The following is a 22,816-nucleotide window of genomic DNA, read 5'->3' on the forward strand; positions in this document are numbered from 1 at the left end:
ATATTTACACATGTTAAGACAAGCCATCCACTACCATGGCTTCCCAATTTAGCCTAAATAATGCAATCTATGAATGTCTCCCACTACTTGATCGCCTCAAGAGCCTCTCCCTGTGTGTCTGCACAACTCTGCACACGATCGTGCAAAATGTGGTAGTCTTTATTGGTACAAATGTGATAGTGGTTGTTGCTGCACACTTCTATATATTTACACATGTTAAGACAAGCCATCCACTACCATGGCTTCCCAATTTAGCCTAAATAATGCAATCTATGAATGTCTCCCACTACTTGATCGCCTCAAGAGCCTCTCCCTATGTCTAGCAAAAAAAAACCCGAGGCATCTTTGATCTTGATATCTAACAAAGCCCTCTCTAAATAGACAATGAAAGCGGTCTTGTATCTCATAAGATACTGGCTGATGACATATGTGATGTAACTCTGTCTATGGCTCTATATGGAAAATCCTGGTCTCTACTAGTACTCTCTCGAATCTGCAAGTCTCAATCACTAATTGATGCGATGATGTGAGCATCTGATCAATAGCACATCGGATCCCATGGGATAAATGAGTGTCCATATAAGCAAGTCTGATCACAAATCCATCCTCTGCGAGTTGGAGAAGATGCTCTCAATAGAAAGACATCTTCGTGCCCACCAACCTCTACGTGGCTGTATCCATGTACTCTTGGTATCTAGCTGAATCAGATCCTGACGTGCGAGTCTAGTGATCATTGACCGTGTGCGAGATAGGGAGGGTGCATCCAAGGAGTACTGGAACGGAGGCAGTCTGTCCATGTTGAATGAGAATGAGAGAGAGAGAGAAGAAGAAGAAGAAGAGAGTTTTAACATCGTAGGAAGCTATCCCAAGAGACCTTAAAGATCTAGCTGACGAGGAGTTGAACTCAAGACCTGTTATTCAAAAGAGAGAGAGAGAGAGAGAGAGAGAGAGAGAGAATCGAACTTTTAACGTTGTAGGAAATTGACATGCTTTGAAAATGCGTTTACCGCCAAAAATCACAGGGCGACGAAACGAGAGAGAGAGAGAGAGAGAGAGAGAGAGAAAGAGGGGAGATTGCTTGCGTGCAAAAATGGCATTCAACGTCAATTGCAATATGGATCGCCTTCCCATTAATTTGCTCGTTCGTAGTGGTAATTGCATACAATGGCTAAAATAAGGTCCAAGCTGCAGGACAGAAAATTTTCAGGTATGCTCTGCACGTTCAGATTTTTCATTTGTGCAGGTTCTCATTTTACTGTTCTTGTTGTAATCTAATGTATCGTCAATTTGACATTGGAACTAGCTGTAAAGAGATTGCGCAGAGAGAGAGAGAGAGAGAGAGAGAGAGAGAGAGAGAGAGAGAGAGAGAGAGAGAGAGAGCCTTCAGCAGCAAATTTAATGCGGCAAACTCCATATTTTACAACCTTCAGTGAATACCAGCTAGTGGACAAATCTGTAGGAGAACCTAATTACAAATTACTCAGAAATGAAGTTCTTATACTTGTCATAGAGCCTTGCATAATTTGTTGGGATACTAGAGTGGTTAGATTATGTTGCTTGCTCATAACAAAACTTACATGAGAGGAGGTGCCCTCTCACTGCTTTTGTTGATTTACAATTGTTCAAAACGGGCGAGTTCCTCTTCACCATTTCAATAAAGGTGAGACCTTTTAACAACATGTCGGTGTCTTAGGCCAGCAATAAATATGACGAGCTACAATATCCTTGGAACACCAAGGAGAGCCTAAAGCTTTTTGGCCATTCCCATGTCCAACACATCCTACAGTCATTCAATCCAAGAGATAAAATCTGGGGTGAAATGCTTGTCGAGACCGTCTTTTGTCTTTGCAAGGACATAATAACAACAAATTTGCTTAACACATCCTCCTAATATTTTATTCAAAGGGAGGATGTGTGGGGAAAATTATCCTTGCCCAACCCTTGATAGGCGTAAGAGACATTGCGTTGGAAAAAATCCCTCTCACCAGGTATCAATTTAAAGCCATCAGCTTTATGTATTTGTGTTTGCTGGAACTATCTTCCAGGAGAGTACATACTGAAAAGGACATTGCAAGCAGGATTGTGCAAAGTGGAAGGCAAAACAAGCCAATACTTCCACAGTTGCATCAACCCCACCAACGACGACCCCGGCAGCCCCGAGCACTACATTAGTGGTACATTTTGTACCAAGTCTCCAGCAACCTCAGGTTTTGCTCGAAGATAAGCAGGATGTCCCCCCCCACACTATTAGGGTTATTGCACGCTTGTGGCTCTGCCAACAAGGATCACAGTTTCACCATTCTCTTCGACACAGGTAGTATAGAGGATCTTTTGTCTCCACAGCTAGCCGCCAAGTTGGAGTGTAGCAAGTAGCCCTATGTGTTGGATGTTGATGGATTCACATCAGACATTCACACATAGATCACGGAAAAGGCAACTCAATTATAGTTTTCGGTTCAACAGCCACATTTCAGCGAGATGTCCTTGTTGCACCACTCACAGGTTGAGACATTCGTCTTGGAAACCCTTGATTTGCTATTCATGTTCCAGTAATAGATAGTAAATCTGCCATGTTTTGTCAATGGACTGATATAAAGCTAATGATTTGATCAGACAATAGATCCCTCGAAAACTTCACGATGCAGATAAAAGGGGGAATCGCAAACGCATACGGGGCACTACAGTCTTTGAAAGAGGGTCTTAGAGAGGAAAAGGAAAACTTTGTGTCCCCACTTTGTGCAAACGTTGGACCTTGTGAAAGCCTCAGATTTGCTGCCAGATTGGATGACATAGGAGGGTTTGCAAGTGTATGCTGAGCATTACACGAACTCAGATTGGATGGCAGAGGAGGATTTGCAAGTGTATGCTGTCTATCATCGCTGTCAGTGAGATTTGCGTTTTCAGCTCTGCTTTATGCGAGAGATCTGCTGTGTTTTTCATTGCAGATCTGCGTTTTTATAGCCAGCTTTCAACTCCTCATTTCTCAGATTCCCGGGTGGACAATTGTGCAGCAGTTTCACTTGAAACTTAGCCCTGGTCAAAACTTATTAATAAATCGCTTTTATGATTTATTTGTTGGGTCTAGTGAACAGTTTTCCCTACCTAGCCCTTAAGTGGATTATAACCTGCAAATCTCACCTATAGAGGGAGTCTCAGATGTGGATAGCGCTAGTAGAGGTTGAAGAGCAGCCCAACGTTTTCCAGCTCCCAGATTAGTCTGGCATTTTTGGGCAAAGATCCCTAGCGTTTTTAGATTTCAGCCTACCGCCCTCCCTAGCAGCACATCAGGCCCTAGCATTTTCAGTTTTCAGCCCTTTTTTTGCTGGATCGGCCTCAATCTGCACTTGCTGGGTCTTCTCGTTGCGGTCCGGTACTTCGGCAGCTCATCGAGCCTCCCCTCGGCCATTCTGTCACACCGGCATCAAGTGCTCCACTACTGTCCATCATCGCCGTCAGCGAGATCTGTGTTTTCAGCTCTGCTTTACACAAGAGATCTACTGCGTTTCTCATTGCAGATCTGTGTTTTTATAGCAAGCTTTCAATGCTTCAGTCCTCTCACATCGCGAGCACAATTCAGCCCCAGATCTATCCTCAATGGCCATCCACAATCCCACATCGAGAAGGATCCAAAGGTGCATCAAATCAGCCCTGGACGTGCCTCTTCTTGAGTTACTGCGGCGACAATCATCATTCAAGTTAGTAGAGTCTGCACTTGAGGTATTGCATGTGTGTAGATTCCATTTCAGCTATCAAAAGCAAATACCACATCGGCAACGGTGGTTGGGGCCCTTGAGAGGGTTGATTGGGACCCCTTGGGGTGTCATTCTCTCTCTCTCTCTTTCCCATCCCTCTCTACACATCTACTGCTCTCTCTCATTCCCTCTCTTAAGGGATAGTAAAAGGAATCATCATTCAAGCTAAAAGGAAACCCTAAACGCAAGGAAAAGAAGGAAAGGAATTGTGGAGGTGTAAAACCTAGATCTTCAGCATATTTCAATTCCATTGAACCTAACATTGGTATTAAAGCTTTGAAGATTTTTCTCTAATCCACTAATATTTGAATTTTTTTTTCCTCTCTTGTGTTTGAGTATGTTGTAGCGTTTCACCCAAGGACGCTTTTCTCACTCAAGGAACTGTAGGACTTGCCATTGTGCATAAAATTGTGTGCCTTGAGCATAGGAAATGCAAACATTGTATACCTGTTAGGTGGAGCGGAAGTGAATGTTGAACTTTGCTCAAGATGAGTGCTCCGAACTGTGCTCAAGGTTCCTTTTACTTAGGGAAGGGAGAGCCTTCCGTTCTTAAATGAGAGTGCAAGTGATCAACAAACAAAGTGGATGAACACTATGAATGAAGGTGTTGAGACTGAGAGATAGAGAGAGAAGACGACACTGGAGATGTTGTCAAACCCTCCTCCAAGGGCCCCACTCTCGATGGTGAGAGTGGCCTACTATTGATTGCACAATCTGGTACAATACTTGGACTTGCCGACAATGTCGACGACGAGACGGGTTGAAATCTGAGAATGCTATGGCTGAAATCTGCAAATCTTTATCTACTGAATTCTGACTCTGTGTAGGTGACGAAGGTGATGATGACGATGCGACGACAACACGCTGAAAACACAGATGCTGAAATTTGCATTTTCCGGGCTGAAACTGCAAACTACGCTGGATTTGACTGTGCGGCGAGGATCTGCTGCGGGAAGTTGAGATCTGCCAGGTTCGGGACTTCTTCTGCGGGTACTGACTGCTGAAAACTGAAAACGTTGGTCTATGGGTTGGTTCTGTCGTGATGGAACTACAAAGCGCTAGATGTCATGCTGCTCCAAAAACACTAGGGCTGATGTAAGGTGCAGCGGAATGAATGTTGTATTTTCTCAAGATTAGTGATCTTTATTGCTCAAGGTTCTTTTTAGTTCCTTAGGGAAAGAGAGAGCTTTCCGTCTTGTAGAGTGATGTGGTCACGAACAGATCAGCCACCGTTTTTGCATCTACATTAGCCTAGCGACAGCAAAGGACAAATCATCACTAGCATTAGTGGATTTCACCAGCAGATCCACAACATGTTTGCAGCAGGACCCATTTTCAGCATTAGCGTTTTTGGTTTGCAGATCAACCTCAACGTTTTTGCAAATCTTCACGACGGAATCAGCCCTAGACTCAACGTTTTCAATTTTCAGCAGTCCGCAGTAGAATCCCCGAACCTCGCAGATCTCACCTTCCCGCAGCACATCCTCGCCGCACGGTCAGATCTCGTGAAGTTTGCAGATTCAGCCCGAAAAACGCAGATTTCAGCATCTGCGTTTTCAGCATGTCGTCGTCGCATCATCGTCATTGACATCGTCACCGACATAGAGTCAGAATTCAGCAGATAAAGATTTGCATATTTCAGCCCTTAGCGATTTCAGTTTTCAGCCCGTCTCGTCGTCGTCGACATCGTCGGCAAGTCGAAGCATTGTAGAGATTTGTGCAATCATAAGTATACCGCTCTCGCCATAGAGAGTGGAGCCTTTGGAGCAGGGTTTAACAACATTCTGGTGTCGTATTCTCTTCTCTCTCTATCTCTCAGTCTCAGCACCTTCATGCACAGTGTCTATTTACTTTGTTTGAGTCCATTGCACTCTCTCACTAAAGGAACGGAAGGCTCTCCCTTCCGTAAATAAAAGGAATCCTTGAGCACAGTTCGGAGCACTCATCTTGAGCAAAGTTCAAACATTCACTTCTGTTGCACCTTACATCTCTCCTCTTTCAGGATGTGATATGCTTTTAGGCATTCGATGGTTTTGTGAGCATAACCCTCTCATTGATCGGGCAGCTAATACTTTCACTTTCAATGCCAAGAGTGACTCTTCATTGTCATTCATGGGGAGCAAGTTGTTCATTCTTCATCTCTCATTTATAATGTGCAGGCAAAGATTGAAAAGAAGCAAGAGAAGGAGACTCTCTCAGTCTTGTCTTCTCCAAAGCACGACACACATGATTTGCATGATATAGATGTGATTATTCACAATGATGATGATTCATGACGATCGAGTATTTCATTCGTGACGGTTTCCTGTATTTTAGTCACCGTCTTTATGTGATCCCTTTTCATAGGCATGCCATATTGTACGATAAACACGATTCGCCCATGAATGAGCGCGGATGTATACGGATTACTCATAAAAGAATGATATGTTTGCACCCAAGGAATTCACATTTCATGTCTCCTTCTTGGCATGACATAGTATCCAAAAGAGCACAAGAAGGATTTAGCATCAAGCATCGGCATTTTCATTGTCATTTGTCACATTTGATAGATTTAGATCAAAAAGACAAGTTTTGATTCCATTGTTTGCGTGTGTTTGATGAACATTTTGGCACTCCGTCTATATGTTCATCTACATTGCATGCACAGTCCTGAGAGAAGACTAGAATTTTTCCAGTCACTTTACGTGGAATGGGTATGTTCATGTTTTTGTGTTGGAAAAGGTTTCAAGAATTTTCATCCTCGGAGATTCTTGAAGAAAGTAGATCCACGACTATAGCTGAAGTTGGAGCTTTGACGCAGCCACATATGACTTTGTGTCGCTTTCGACGCGGCCCAAAGAAGCAAGCATTACAGACCTTTATGAAGTTCAAGTATCACATGACCCACGCATCAGAGTGGGCCGGCGAAGAGTCCTTTCCAGGATTCCAGACGCTATTGGCGATTTCCCTCGACGCCATACAATTCGGTACGAGTACCTCACTTTAAAAAGGAGGGGATGTCACGTGCACATCTAACCCTAAATGTCCGTGGACAAGCTACTTCATGACAAGGGTTCAATTAGCTTAAGAATTGTTCCGGCATCTTTGTGAGTCTGTTCACAGACCGTGCATGTTAAGGCACTTAGAGTAGTTGCATATCCTCTGGTTGCACACAGCATGATCATCAGATTACAGTCAGTACCCATCATGAGCATTTTACAGTGCATAGAACCCATTTTCCCTATTTTAGCCATTTTTCACTTATTAATAAGTGACTTTGTTGGGAAACTGGATAGGGCAAATTGGCTAAGCAAATATATAAGAAAACCTAGCGCTAGAAGTTTCTGGAGAAGAGGCAACAGAGACCACAAGCATAGTTACCCGGAACGGGAAATCGGAATAGGGAATGGGGAACGGCAACATGCATGAAATGCCATTTCTTGTTTCGGATACTCACATTTGAAACACGGAACGGGAATTCGGAACGGGAAATTGGGATGGGAACGGGGAACGGGGACCTGAAAATGGCCATTCCGTGTTACTATGACCACAAGTCTTTCTCAACAAGACTCCCCGGCGGAACATCTAGCGTTTTCAACCATCAGAATCAGCCTGGCGTTTTCATCAAGTGCAGATCAGTCCCAACGTTTTGCCACTTGCAAACAGCCTGGCGTTTGCAGATCTCCTAGCGTTTTCTGCAGCAGACACATTTTCAGCCCTAGCGTTTGCAGTTTCCGGTAACAGGTTCTTGCATTTGCATCAGCGTTTTTCCTTTTCAGCAATTAGCCTCTGCATCGCAGCCCCCAAACCTCGCATATCTTACCTTCCCGTAGCAGATCCTGACCGCACGGTCAGACCAGCCAGTGTTTGCAATTTCAGCCTGCTATTCGCAGATTTCAACATTTGCATTTTCAGTGCGTCGTCGTCGTCATCGCCATCGTCACCGACATAGAGTCAGAGTTCAGCATATACAAGATTTGCAAAATTCAGCCCTTAGCGTTTTCAGTTTTTAGTGGGGCCTTCGGAGGAGGGTTTGACAACATTCTGGTGTCGTATTCTTCTCTCTCTATCTCTCAATCTCAGCACCTTCATTCACAGTGTTTGCCACTTTGTTTGTGATCATTTGCACTCTCTCACTAAAGGAACAGAAGGCTCTCTCTTTCGTAAGTAAAAGGAACCCTTGAGCAGAGTTCAGAGCACTGATCTTGAGCAAAGTTCAACGTTCATTTCCGTTGCACCTTACACAAAACTAGGAAGTAAACTTGGCGTCCCCATTGGAGGTGATGGTCTTGGGCAACCCAGCAATGGGATACCAAAACCGGATGAATAGTCAAGCGACGTCTTCTGCTGAAGATATATGCTTGCAAGGGATCAGCATGACAAACTTACCGAACCAACTAATGAGTGCATAGAAAGCCTCCAAAGACCTTCCCTCTACTTACACTTTCTAGCCCTTGGTCTTGCATCCCTTGAGTAAATCTATAAGTGGTGCTTCAATTTCTGAAAGATTCTACATGTGTTTGCTATAGGCCTGACAAAGACCCACAAAAGAGCGTATCTGCTGGGCGGTTTGGGAAATCTCCCAAGATAAAATGGCTTGGATCTTTTCGGGGTCCAATCTCATGTCCTCGCTGTTGATGATGAAATCGAGGTAGGAAACCTCATGTACCCCAAAGGTACTCTTCTTGGCATTGACATAGAGTTGATTTGCTTTAAGAATCTGGAAAACCTTCTCCACATCCAACGTTTTTGGAATGTCTACTTCAAAAATGTGAATCTAGTGGTAGCCGCTCTTCAAGTCGATTTTGGTGAAGAACTTTGCACCATCCACTTGCTCCAAAATGTACTCAATGATGCGAGGCATGGGAAACTTGTCCTTGATTGTCAACTTGTTTATTGCTTTGTAGTCAACACATAATTGGGCGATTTGTCCTTCTTCATGATGAAGAGGATGGGTGTTGTGAATGGTAAGGATGATGGGTGGATAAATCCGGCCCCAAGAGGTCTGCATTCTGTGTTTCCAACTCCCCTTCTAATGCTTCTAATGCTTTGGATAAGCGATAGGGAAATTGGCTGGGTGGTTCTGTGCTTGAAATCAGCTCGATATGATAGTCTTCTGGTCGAGAGGGTGGAAGCTTCGAACGAAGACCATCTCACAGTATAATATGCTAATACCGCTTAATGAGTGTCTGCATCCTAGGTTCCCCTTCTAATGCTTTGGATAAGCGATAGGGAAATTGGCTAGGTGGTTCTGTGCTTGAAATAATATGATAGTCTTCTGGTCGAGAGGGTGGAAGCTTTGAACGAAGGCCATCTCACAGTATAATATGCTAATACCGCTTAATGAGTGTCTGCATCCTAGGTTCCATCTTTAGCTGATATGGGATGGTGTTAGTTCCATGAACAAATGTCAGGTGCAACAGAATTGAATTATGGTGAAGATCTAGGGTTTACACTTCCACAAATCATTTCTTTCTTTTCCTTACGTTAGTGATCCTTTTTAGCTTGAATGATGGTTCTTTTTATTGTCCATAAAGAGAGGGAATGAGAGAGCGGTAGAGATGTGTAGAGGGAGAGAGAAAGAGAGAGAAGAGGAGAATGACACCCGATGGGGTCCCAACCAATCCTTTCAAGGGCCCCCCACATTGCTGTCGATCTGGTATTTGCTTTCGATTGCGTAAACGGAATATACACACATGCAATACCTCAAGTGCAGACTCTACTGACTCGAATGATGACTATCGCCACAGTAACTCCTCAGAAAGAGGCACCTCCGGGGTTGATTTGATGCACCTTTGGATCCTTCTTGATGTGGGATTGTGGATAGCCACCAAGGGTAGATCTGGAGCTGAATTGCGCTCCCGATGTGAGAGAGGGCTGAGAGCTGGCTGCAAAAACACAAAACTGCGAGACGAAAACGCAACAGCTCTCTCGCGTAAAGCATGGCTGAAAACGCAAATCTCTATGAGGGTGATGACGGATAGTAGTGGAGCACTCGATGTCGGTGAGGGAATGGCCAAGTGGAGGCTCGATGGGCTGCCGAAGTACTGGACCGCAACGGGGAGACCTAGCAAGTGCAGATCTAGGCTGATCCGGCGAGGGAAGGATTAAAAACTGAAAATGCTAGAGGCTGATCTGCTACTAGGGAGGGCGCTGGGCTGAAATCTGAAAACGATGGGGATCTCTACCCAAAAACGCAAGGCTGATCTGGGAGTTGGAAAACACTGGGCTGATCTGCAACCTCTGCTAGCGCTATCCACATCTAATGATAATCAGTGGCTCCTTGACTCCCTTTATAGGTGAGTTTTGCAAGTTATAATCCACTTAAGAGCTAGGACCTAGGTAGGGCAAATTGTCCACCAGACCCAACAAATAAATCATAAAAATGATTTATTGATAAGTTTTGACCAAGACTAAGTTTCGGGTAAAACTATCACATATGTCCGGGACACCCAAGGATCCGATCGACGTGGAGAATGGCTCATTGGATTCCTCTAGCCTAGAACTATATGTATGTCATGCTAGATGCCCACCATAGTGTAACAACATTTGTCAAAACGCTTTTACAAACCATTTGTGCAAGAGGGTTTCAAACTGGAAAATTGGTACTACAAGTCGATGAAGCCTGTCCACGTGGCACATAGAGCCACGTGCACGTAGTATCCCCTTTTGCTTAAGGTGAGGTGCTGGTATCAAACTCATGCACGCTATAAGATGGTCTCAGATGAATTTCCTTCTAGATGATGTCCTCCACGGCGACTTTTGAGAGAGGCTCCCCTGGGTGATGTGGAAATGTCCAAAACACAAGGATGGTGATGATGCATCTACTCGCAAACAATGGACGGCATCTTGGATCAACTATGCCCTTGTTGGTTACCGGCAAGTAATAACCTTTGTTGCCCCAACTCGGATGGTGCGAACCAAACCGCAAACCGGATGGATGGTTGTAGAGCGAATGGCTGGATATGCAAACGCTGATGTCGACTAAGGTTACCGACCAGCCTATACTGCCCCTACGCGGAAAGATTGGTGAGAGCAACGCCGAATGGGAGATGAAAATGGATATGTCCTTTGGAGTGCCCATGAACCATGGCAAGTCCTCTTTATGATGTCTCATGAGACCGCCAAGTAACTCCTCAAAGATAGAGGCTCCTCTTGGGGCTTTGACTGGATTGCCATATGATAAAAGCCCTAGATGAATCCTCGTCCCTGCAACGGATGTGGCTGCAAATGTAGGCTCACGATGCCTGCGAACTCCCGTGGTGGTTGCCTGGGATTGGAACCCTTTGGCTCCAAGTTAATGGCTAGCGATTGCTAAGAAGATGCAGATAGTGCAGACCTGATGTGCTGCCAAAGATGTGTACACATCATAGACGATGCAATGCCTCCTCTAGAATGATGGTATTCTCCAAGCAGATGGGAGAGATGGTTCTTCAAACAATGCCCAGACTCCATAGCTAAGAGGCTGATCCGGATGGCGTCCTTCTTTGTCATCATAGGCCGCTAACAAATCTTGGTACTTGCAATCAACATCTTCATATTTCCAATGCATGTCGTCAATGATGTGATTTGTCATGTCGAAGAATTTATGACTGCAAATATCCATGCTTTTTATGTCGAGGTGGTCAAGTGCGCACACCAAGTCAACTACCCTCTCGCAGGTGCACCACAACTGTAACCCCCGGTATTGTCACGTGACACATCCAACCCTATGTGTCCGTAGACAAGCTACAACATGACTAGGGTTCGGTTTAGTTCAGTCAGTCTAGAATAGAAAGTGATCTGGCACTTTTCTGAGTCTGTTCGCAGACCGTGCATGTCCAGACACTTAGATTAGATGCATATCCTCTGGTTGCACACAGCATGATCACCAGATTTCCATTAGAACCCATCAGGAGCATTTTTACAGTGCGTAGACCTATTTTCCCTATTTTTGACATTTTTCACTTATTTATTAAGTGACTTTTGTTGGAAACTAGGTAGGGTAATTTTGCTAAGTTTGTATATATAGAAACCTAGCACTAGCAGTTTCTTGAGGAAGAGGCAGCAAGAGTACCTTGCTCAACAGGCACCTTCTCAGCAAGACCCCCAGCATGGCCTAGCGTTTTTGCAACACGACATCAAAGCTAGCGTTTTTGCAAGACATATCAGCCTTGGCGTTTTTGCATTGCAGAGCAGCTTCGACATTAGCAGACACAGCAGAACCACTTTACGACAGCAGATCAGCCCTAGCGTTAGTAGATTTCTCCCAGCAGTAGAATTCAGTTGTCACGTGACACATCCCAACCCTATGTGTCCGTGGACAAGCTACACCACAGTAGGGTTTAGTCAGTCCATCAATCTAGATTTAGCAGTGATCTGGCACTTTTGTGAGTGTATTCGTAGACCGTGCATGCCCAGTCACTAGCATAGATGCATATCCTCCGGTTGCACAGAGCATGATCATCGGAATTCCCATCAGAATCCATTAGCATCAGTTAGGGGAATTTTCCAGTGCATTTAGTCTATTTTCCTATTTATTGGTTATTTTCACTTATTATTTTTAAGTGACTTTCCAACAAAAGTAGGTAGGGCAATTTTGCTAAGTTAATATATAAGCAAACCCAAGTTAGCACTTTCTGGGGAAGAGGCAGCAGGAGCTTCCCGCTCAACAGGGAACTTCTCAGCAGTCTCCCCCACAGCATCAGATCCATCGCCATACCTCCCACTTCCTTGGCGTTTTCACAGATCATCCATCGCTTGAAGTCTTCTCCCTTCTGGCGATAATTCCTTTGCAGATCATCCCCATCATAGCGTTTTTGAATCAGCCTTGCTGGCGTTTTTCCACAACAGCCTATTGGCGTTTTTGAAGCAGATCAACAGTAGCGATTTTGGGATTGTAGATCACCAGCAACATCAGCGTTTTGCTCAGCTTTAGGACCCTCTCACACCAGCGTTTTCAACATGGATGTGCCTGCATAACCAGCGTTTTCAGCATACAGTAATGGCCTTAAAAACGCAGCCAAAGCCTGGTTTTTCCAGCATTTTTATTTAGCCTAAGTCCCTCGCTAAAACAGGGATTTTCAGCCGTGTGAAGCAGCCCCAAGACCACTCAGAACATCAGCAGTTTTCCCCCTTTGGACAACAGATAGAAGTAGACCAATTCAGCCCCGAAACAGTCCAAGAATTTAGCATATAGAAGATCCCAGATTTCAGCCATTAAGTTGTCGTCGTCACCACCGTCGTCGTCATTGGCATAGTCCAAGTTGCATAAGTCCATTGCATTCGCATTACACCTTTGTGCAATCAAAGTAGACCACTCTCGCCGACGAGAGTGGGGCCTTCGGAGGAGGGTTTTACAAACTCTCGGATGTCGGTTCTTGTCCAAAAACGCTAGGTTATTTGCAATCTTGCTAACCTCCAAGCGGGCTCTTTCGACAAGACAGGGATTAACCACATCATGTATACTACTAGAATCAAACAAGACTGTTAGGTGTAGCGGAATGAATGTTTGCGCTTTGCTCAAGATGAGTGCTCCGAACTGTGCTCAAGGTTCCTTTTGTTCTTATGGAAGGGAGAGCTTTCCGTTCTTAATGAGAGAATGCTATGATCACAAACAAAGTGAATGGACACTGTGCGTGCAAGTGTATGAGACTGAGAGATAGAGAGAGAAGAGAGATACGACACCAGAGACGTAGTAAAACCCTCCTCCGAAGGCCCCACTCTCGTCGGCGAGAGTGGTCTACGTATGATTGCACAATCTGGTACAAATGGAATGCATGAGACTGATGCAAGTTTAGGCTATGTCGGCGATGACGACGGTGATGACGAGACCGACACTAGGGCTGAAATCTGCAATCTTTCTATTGCTGTCCAAAAACGCTATGGGCTGAAATCTGCTACTAGTCCAAAACGTTGATTTGGGGGGCTGTTTCTGTGGGTCTTTGTCGCTGAAAATCTGCAGGTTTAGGGATGCATACTTTTCAGCTTTTCATGAACAATCCACATACATTCGTGCTCATTCATGAGTGAAACGTGCTCAACGCACAATATGTCATGCTTAGGAAAAGGGATCACATAAAGACGCTAACTAAAATATAGGAAATGATCACGAACGAAACAGTCGAACAATGCGTGCTGACTAATCATGCGAACACATAGTACTTCTTGTGAGGGTTCTGTGAACCTAGGCTCCAGAGCCAAGATGGGTTCTTCCTGATTGGACGAATCTTCCTGTGTGGGTGCTTTGGACCTCGACTCGTAAGCCAAGATTGGTTCTTCGTGATTGATCGAATCTGCAATAAGGTTAAGAAACAGTATCAACTAACTCATCATCCTTGTGAACAATCACATCATCTTCATGCAAATCATCATGCTTGCGAGAAATCACATCTTGATGCAAATCATCGTGCTCATCATTATCATCCAAATCATCATGCTTCTCATTGTCAATCAAATCATCATGCAAATCTTGTGTGTCATGCTTTGGAGAAGAAGAGACTGAGAGAGTCTCCTTTTCCCGAATCTCTTCCATCTGTGCCCGAACTTGAGAAAAGAGACGCAAGAATTCTTTCATGTGTTGGTCGCTCATTTCTTTGATGGCTTTGTTCTCACGATCAAATTCTGCTTGACTTTCTTTATTCTCGCGATCCAATTTGGCTTTTCTTTCTTTCTCTTCCAAGTTGTACTTACGCTCTATGACTGCCATGCTTTCTTCGTATTCACGATCTATGTTTGCCATTTCTTCTTCATAGGCCTTTCTGTTTGCTTCTCTTTCTTTGCGTTCTAACTTTCCTTCCAGAAACAACTGCTTCAAAGCCTCCATAGGAGTTAGTGCAATCCTTGGCGTAGATGGGGAAGGAGGAGGGTCGGAAAAACCTCTTGGTGAGGAAAATTCTTCTTCGCCTCTCTCATGCTCATCACCTCTAAGCGAAGTATCCATTCCGCTTTGAGTGATGACCATCCGTTGAAGTCTTGGGTTCTTGTAGTCTTAGGTTCTTAAGTTCACGAGGAACTTGGGTTCTTGCGGTCTTGGGTTCTTAAGTTCACAAGGAACTTGGGTTCTTGGTTCTTAGGATTCTTGAGTTCTTGAGGTTCTTCTTTCGCTTGCAATCTGTGTTTGAGAAGGATCTTCTCTTCACCCGATTTCTGCTCTTTTCCGCGGGCGCACCCCTTGGCGACCTTGCGCTCACACCAAGGTTGCTTTTTCCCACCTCACGACGATTGGCCGGCCGCTATGTGCACGGCCTGCTCTCAATGAGTGAAAAGAGGCACAAGGGGAGGCTAGACAAGCCCTTCTTTCTTGGGTTTCCTATCACTCTTCAAAAACACGATTAGGAATCGATACGCCCAAGCGAACTTGGGTTCGTGCGACCTCAACAAGCAAAAAAAAAAAACTCTGTGGTTCTTTCCTTGAGTGATACAGAACACTACCAAAGCTCTGATACCATTGTTAGGTGTAGTGGAATGAATGTTTGCGCTTTGCTCAAGATGAGTGCTCCGAACTGTGCTCAAGGTTCCTTTTGTTCTTATGGAAGGGAGAGCCTTCCGTTCTTAATGAGAGAATGCTATGATCACAAACAAAGTGAATGGACACTGTGCGTGCAAGTGTATGAGACTGAGAGATAGAGAGAGGAGAGATACGACACCAGAGACGTTGTAAAACCCTCCTTCGAAGGCCCCACTCTCGTCGGCGAGAGTGGTCTACTTATGATTGCACAATCTGGTACAAATGGAATGCATGGGACCGATGCAAGTCTAGGCTATGTCGGCGATGACGACGGTGACGACGAGACCGACACTAGGACTAAATCTGCAATCTTTCTACTGCTGTCCAAAAATGCTATGGGCTAAAATCTGCCACTAGTCCAAAACGCTGATTTGGGGGGCTGTTTCTGTGGGTCTTTGTCGCTGAAAATCTGCAGGTTTAGGGTTGAAAACTGAGGTTCCTTAAGGTTGAAAACTGAGGTTCTTACTGGGATGAATCTTGCTGGTCTTTTCTATTGTTGAATCGCCTGATGAATATTGCCAAAAACGCTAGGTGATGAAGCTCTCAACAACGCTAGCTGCTATGTGTGGCGATGATCTTCTTCAAAAACGCTACTGGCTTGAAGCGGCGGCGAAGATGATCCAAAACGCTAGGGGTGCCTGTGGAAGGAAAACGCTAGGCTAGGGGGATGGTTCTTCTTTGCTTGGAGGAAATCTACCAAGGGGTCTTGTTGAGAAGTTTCTTGCTGAGCTTGGCTCCTGTTGCCTCTTCTGCCATTTAGTGCTAGCTCTAGTTTACTTATATACAAACTTACTCAATTTGCCCTACCTACTTTTCAACAAAAGTCACTTAAAAATAATAAGTGAAAAATGTTAAAAATAGGTAAAATAGGCTAAATGCATTGGAAAATTCCCTTGAAGGATTTTGATGGGAATGCTTATGATCATGCTGTGTGCAACCAGAGGATATGCATCTACACTAAGTGACTGGGCATGCACGGTCTACGAATAGACTCACAAAAGTGCCAGATCACTTCTAATCTAGACGGACTGGAATGATTGAACCCTGATCATGCTGTAGCTTGTCCACGGACACATAGGGTTGGATGTGTCACGTGACAAAGACCACCATGTGTTGACCATTCACATGACCATAACACTTAATGAGAGACTCATCAATGGGAGGATCATGAGAAACTTGGGACACATGAGTGTTCTTATTTATGACATTAACAGAGGATGTGGGTTTTGTGGGTTCTTTAGATTCATTAGAGTCAAGCTTAGGAGATGTTCTTTTTATCTGACCCCATTGGGCGTTGCTCTCTTCTTCCCTCTATCTCTCTCTCTCTCTCTCTCCCTCTACACCTCTCTATTGCATTCTCTCAAACCCTCTCTTCAGGGGAAATTAAAAGGAACCATCATCTAAGCTAAAAGGAATCACTAACGCAAGGAAGAAAGTTGAAGGATTTGTGGAAGTGTAAAACTAGATCGTCACCATTTCAATTCCACTGCATTTGATACCCAGAGTCCGTAGTCACAGTTCGCAGAGGGATCGGCATTCCATGGTCCACAAACCGGGACCCACAATGCGCTTCTCAACCCTGCAATTCATATGGTATAATTGTACCATTTACTAATACAGTAATTGCGGGTTAGGTAACCTTGTGTTATGATCATTTCTCTCAATTTGTATATTGAGGTTTCTCTCTCTCCCCTCTAATCGGTTTTGCAAGTGAGCAACGGTAGTAGTTCTCGATGGTGTGTTATACATAGCCTTGGAGCTTGCTGTCTATGGAGGATTGCTTTGCAACATTGAGGGCTAGAGTTACCTGAGAGGAAGGTTCTGGTGTTGCCGGTGTTTCTTCAAGATCAAAAGCTCGATGCTACCAACCATTTGGATTGGAAGGTGCCTATGGAGGCAGTGTTGGAGACCTACAACCTTATCTTGATGATGCACGTCGAGATTAATCGGCCAAAGGCTCCTACATGCATGTCTCTCTCCCACCCATGTAATCGAGGAAACTTACAGGCTCAATTGTCTTGGGATCAATGAAAAATATGGTTTCTCTCATTTATCTTTCTCGATGGAAGAGACAAAGCACTTGGATGATTGCTTTTGACAAGAGCTTACTTGGAGGTACAATTGCACACCATGGACACTTGACAATCGGCACCCATGAAGGATCACATTCAAAAGATGCAACAGGTGCTTCATGCAAGGAAGCTGATCTCTTTAAAGGAATGGCTATCATCTTGATGACCGTTTGACTCCTAAGTTCCATGGTGTTCGATCAGGAGGACCAATTACGGAGCTCTAGATTAAGAAGAGTATTTTAACGTCGTAGGAAACTATCCCAAAAGACCATGGCATAATAGTCATCCATGAAAGAAAAGTAGAAGCAAACGACACAAAAAATGATATATATTTTTTTGGTGAGAGAATCAAGGAAACGATACGTCATATGTGTGCATATTCAAAGAAATTGTTTTGAAGAACTCAAATTCAGATTTGAATTTGGATCAGTCAGAGGAACCTCTGCTATATAAATACTAGCCAAGGTGTAGGTGTAGGTAGTCTTTATTAACTCTCTCTCTCAAGAGGATTGTGAAGAAGAAAATAAATACACAATTCTCTAGAAATACACATGCCAAAATCTTGTTGGAACGAGCCTTAAAGAGCCTAGAAGGTAGAGATGTTAATGCTCACCTAAGGATATAACTAGCAAGTTTACACCTTTGAATTTGAAGCATGAAAATGACAAAAGTAGTCAAACTTGTCCAATAAAGTAATTTATAGTGTGGATGAATTTTTTTAAAGACTTTTGGTTGTGAAGTAATTGTGTCAATCCTATTTGTGGCTTTATGGTTTTTCTTGGTGTTTGCATCTTAGGCTATGTTTTATCTTGATGGAGTGTGTCAAGTAACCAGGCAAGAAATAGCACAGTTAAACACCAAGAAGACTTCCTAGTAGTAACATTGGTAAGGTTTTTAATATAAACTATAGGGCCTTGCAAGAGATCCATTTATAGGGTGGAGGTTATAGAGGATGTTGGGGTTGATAACAAAGAGGTCAGGGTTGCCAGCATGGTGGGGTTTGCCAGTTGATGAGAACCACACGTGCCCACATTGGTTTGCAATTGGGTTAGAGGCAACAACATTCATAGTCAAATTGGTTTATTCACACAACATGTCATGTGCGCACTTCACTTGCGCTACGTGGACATACTTCTGCTATAATCTAGTATGAGTCATTAGCTTAGGACAGAGCCTGGCACCTTTGTGAGTCTCTAGCAAGACATGCATGTCGAGACCGGTTATAGTTGCATACCCTCTCTTGCACAGGACAACATTTCATCATGTAGGTGTTTTGCCGCATGTGAACCACCTCTTAGCCTGGCTTATTTAATAAGTCACTTTTCAGCCTATTATTTAAATGGTTGTGGGACTGAATTAAACCCTGCTCGATCCAACCTTTGTACAGCTGAAGGTGGTCGGCTCATGGAAATGCCAGGAGCAGGTGTATGAAGCTTTGCAGGAGGATATCTGAATACTTGGGCACGTACTAGATGTAGATGGGAACAAGTGTTCTTGTGATGTGTATGTGTGATATGTTGATGGTCGAGTCATGGATTTGAGCTCTATTGGTCGGGATGCCTCAAGTGCGAGGACTATTGATATTTTTGGTGGCTTTTGATATGCTGTGTGGTTTGGGTGTTACGGCTTGCCTTGTGCAGCTCTTGAGGGGAAGCTATGCTTGATCGGGGGACGAAATCAACCAGCTCGAAGTTTGTGATGACTGTGGCAGTCATCGTCTCTTGGGACTGGGATCGACCAAGATCTCGCCGACCGGGGACTACTGTCGTAAAGACATTTGTGCATGATTGGTATCGAAACTCTGATGCCTACCACCAAGCAAAGCATTGGCATCGACATAGCCGGGCGAAACTCAAAGTGAATCGATCACCGATCACCTTGTGCGAGAATGCTACCCAATTGGGGACGTTAAAATTTAAAAAAAAAGAACTTTTGAAAAAAGCCTGCAACACAACAGAGAACGAGTAGCACAGGGAAAGTGGCGCCACCTGGTGGCCATGCAAAAGAAAAAAATGAGGGCCATAAAGAGATGGCGTTAACTGCAGAGGTGGCGGTCTGAGAGCGTTGGAAGGAGGGCTGCGGGCTCTGTAGCTTGCATGGGAAAGTAGCGCCACTTGGAGGTTTGCATGGGAGGGCGGTCAGTTTTGGACAGAGGCGGACGGGGTTTGATCGGGCTGCTGTTGCAGGGGGCCGTAGAAGTGATAGGAGGGGCTGCAGTTAAGGGCTACAGGGAGGATGCTACAGAGAGTAAATATGATTCAAGGTGTATGAGAGCTAGCCAAGGGCTGGCCGAGCAGCGAGAAAGGAGGACTAGGAAAAGTCGCGGGCTTTCTGGAGCAAGCAGTACGGAGGGGGTGCCTTTGAGGACGGCGGAGTCTGCATGTGTGGAGCTTGGGAAGACCAAGGGGGCATTTATTGGAGTCATGAAGGGCTGCAGAACCGACAGAGGCCTCCATGAAGAGAGGGCTAGCGCTGAGAAGGTGAAGAGACCGCGAGCAAGGGAGGCTCAAGGCTGTGACCAAGGGGGGTCCATCCAAGGCCATCACTGAGGAAAGAAGCAGCCAGAGAGGTGCTGCGTGAGGTGGCGGGGGCTGCATAAGGCGAGAGAGAAGAGCGCCATCTGGTGGATAGAGGAGGGGCGTCCACTTGTGGAAGGGGTCGACTGGTGTGGAAAGAAAGGTGCCGTGAGCAGAGGAACACAAAGCCATGTTAAATTTTGGGGGAGCGCGCTGGTTGGAGGGAGTTGTTATGCAAAGGGCTAGCATGTCTTGGATGCCCATAAATTGAAAAGGTGCCGTTGCAAGCTGCGGATAGCTAGACGCCAAGGCACATGGAAGCACGAAGGAAAGAGTACAAGAGGAAACATGAGCAGGGATAATCTCCAAAAGCCGAGGAAGGGTACCAGGTTGCACCAAAGCACGCAATTGATAGTCACCATCATTGTATTGGGATTGTGTTGATGTGATACATAGTTGGTTTGTGTTTTTTGTCGAGCTTGCCATCGATCTCATCTACGGCTTGTCTTTTGCCATATGCCCGTGGTAGCATTGGCTCCGAGATTGGGTGTGTGTGAGCAAAGAAGGAGGGAGAGAATGATTGAGTGAGAAATTATATGTGTGGTCGAGGCGTGTCGCCTCCCTGTGTGAGTGTGTTTACAGTATTGGGATGAGTGTATGCATTGGTGGGTACAAGTGTGGGATGGTGGTTTGTTGACAAATGTTTGCGGTTATGGTCGAGTGTGTGTAGCCGTGATTGCTCGTAGGCGAGTCAGTGTACGGGAGATTGGCAGATAGTGTGTGTTTGTATGTGATTTTGTGTGGTTAGGGGTGCGGAATTTATCCTGGGCTATAGAGAGGCAAGTGTAGAGTGTGCTGGGTTTGTTCCCTCTTCCCCCTTTCCAACGTGTTAAGTAGCCCATAGGGCGCTTGTAGAAGCCAGAGAACTAGGGAATTTGTAGGGCACCAAGCCGTGCCGTAGTAGCCAGTAGCAACCCAGCGTTTTCTTAGCAGGACAAGCCATGATGACCAACGTTTTTCAACCATAATGACCAATGTTTTCAGCCATGATGATCGGTGTTTTCAACCAGCATGAACGACGTTTTCAGTGAAGACAGCCAGCGTTTTCAATTGTGAAGCGGCGACAGACCTCAACCTAGCCTCATCGTTGGTTGCAGACTCCTTACCATCGACACCGCTAGAAGATTCCGGCATTCAGCCATAGTGTCGTCGCCGTCGTTACTGTCGTCCACATAGTAACTCAACACCCAATACCCCTTGTGCTAGACCCTCATCGTCGCCGTCATCGTCGTTGACATAGACTCAATAAGTACCTCGTTGTCGACATCATCGTGGTCGACATAGACCCCATCGATACCTGGTCGTCGTTGACATAGATCTATAGAACCTAATCGTCGACATAGACCCCATCAGTACCTTGTCGTTGTCGACATCATCGTTGTCGACATCATCGTTGTCGACATCGACTGCAACAGTACCTCGATCGTCATTGTCGATCTTTACCAATGTGGTCACTCAAGTAACAGAATCTGAACTTTGGTGTTTTGTTTGCTAAACATTTGGTGTTGAGAGGGCTAGATCAGTGTGACATAGAAACACGTTTTGTTACTCTGAAAACCCAAAACCCTGAAATAGCCGAAATGTTTTGGCGAAACTGCACGAAACGTTGGGTTTTAAAAAAAAAACCCGTTCTTGTGGCATCCTTGTCAACTTCGATAGCATCTTGTATGTGACCCTTGAGTGGTCTTCTTTATGTGTCCTTTTACATAACATTTTCTTTTATGTAGATCATTTTTATTCTCTCCTCACTTCTTTTTGCACACATGCACTCTCATAAAACCCTTAGTTGAGGCTTTAAAAGGAAAACTAGCTCTCTATTAAAGTGCAAAAGGAGGATAACATTTGTTCATAGACGACAAAAACTTGTAAATATCTATGTTGGCACATGGTATCAACTCATGCATAGAGTCACTCGCTTTCTGTTTGAGGTATGTTTGTATAATACAATTTACCCTTGTTGTCTAAATCGTGTGTATAATACAGTTTACCCTTGTTGTCTAAACCATGTTTGCAACTAACTTTTTTCATGTTTTACTCATGTGCAGGTTTTGTATTGGGATGACTTCTTATTTTGGACATTGAAGTGTTCTCTATATTTTCTCTTAGTTGAGAATGTTATATGAGTAGTGCTTGTAGGTTTAAAATAGGTTTGAAGTTCGACTTAATAAAATAGCTTTCTTTTTTATGTACCTTTGTTTAGATGTTCTTTTCTCATTAGTGCATTACTTGTTCTGTGGAGTAAAGATAATCTCCCATTTTAAAATGTAATTGGTGGTTGGCTTTTGAGATTCAAAATAAATAGGTAATAGTAAAAGAACTGTAAAGTATTCTTGTGGCTATTCTCTATCAATTTTAAATCAAGCCTTTTCTTTTAGACTATGGTTAGTTATTTTAAATTTTTTCATAAAGTTTGGTTCTTTGAGTCATAAAAAATAATGAAATGTAATCTAAGAGAACGTGTCACCTTATGCTTATTCAAGATTTTTTTTTTTTTTGAAATGACATATAAGTTGATCATAACTTTTGAAAGATAAGTCTAATTCGTTTGAATGTTGTCTGATGTATGTCTCCACCAAGATTCAAATAGATAAAGGATTTTGGAAATTCATAAAAGTGGTTTTTTTTTTGAAGTAATGGAAATCACTAGCCAAAGAAATTTCATAGTTTGTGGGGAGAACAATCTTAATTCATTGGAAATTCATAAAAGTGGTTTTTTTTGAAGTAATGGAAATCACTAGCCAAAGAAATTTCATAGTTTGTGGGGAGAACAATCTTAATTCAGTTTCCTTTAATAGCTTTGGCACATCTATCAAAAGATTAATTTTTCTCTACAATTTAATTTTTTGGGCCATACCTTTGATGCACTTTGTATATTTGAATTCAAAATGAGAGCTACATTGTAGTTAGCGACCTTCATTAGATATATGTTTGTACTTTATCAATTTGTTA

At 44.0% G+C, this 22,816-nt stretch overlaps 1 long non-coding RNA gene across 1 annotated transcript; it reads left to right on the plus strand.

The window, feature by feature from the left end:
• Window positions 1-965: 965 nt before the first annotated feature.
• On the plus strand, window positions 966-22,194 carry LOC147457707 (uncharacterized). The gene is made up of 2 exons (XR_015188286.1): window positions 966-1,207; window positions 21,913-22,194. It is a non-coding gene; the product is annotated as an uncharacterized LOC147457707 (long non-coding RNA).
• The last annotated feature ends 622 nt before the right edge of the window (window positions 22,195-22,816 follow it).

This window comes from Adiantum capillus-veneris, chromosome 5, assembly GCF_014529385.1.
Source record: "Adiantum capillus-veneris isolate H3 chromosome 5, ASM1452938v2, whole genome shotgun sequence".
Taxonomy (NCBI): domain Eukaryota; kingdom Viridiplantae; phylum Streptophyta; class Polypodiopsida; order Polypodiales; family Pteridaceae; genus Adiantum; species Adiantum capillus-veneris.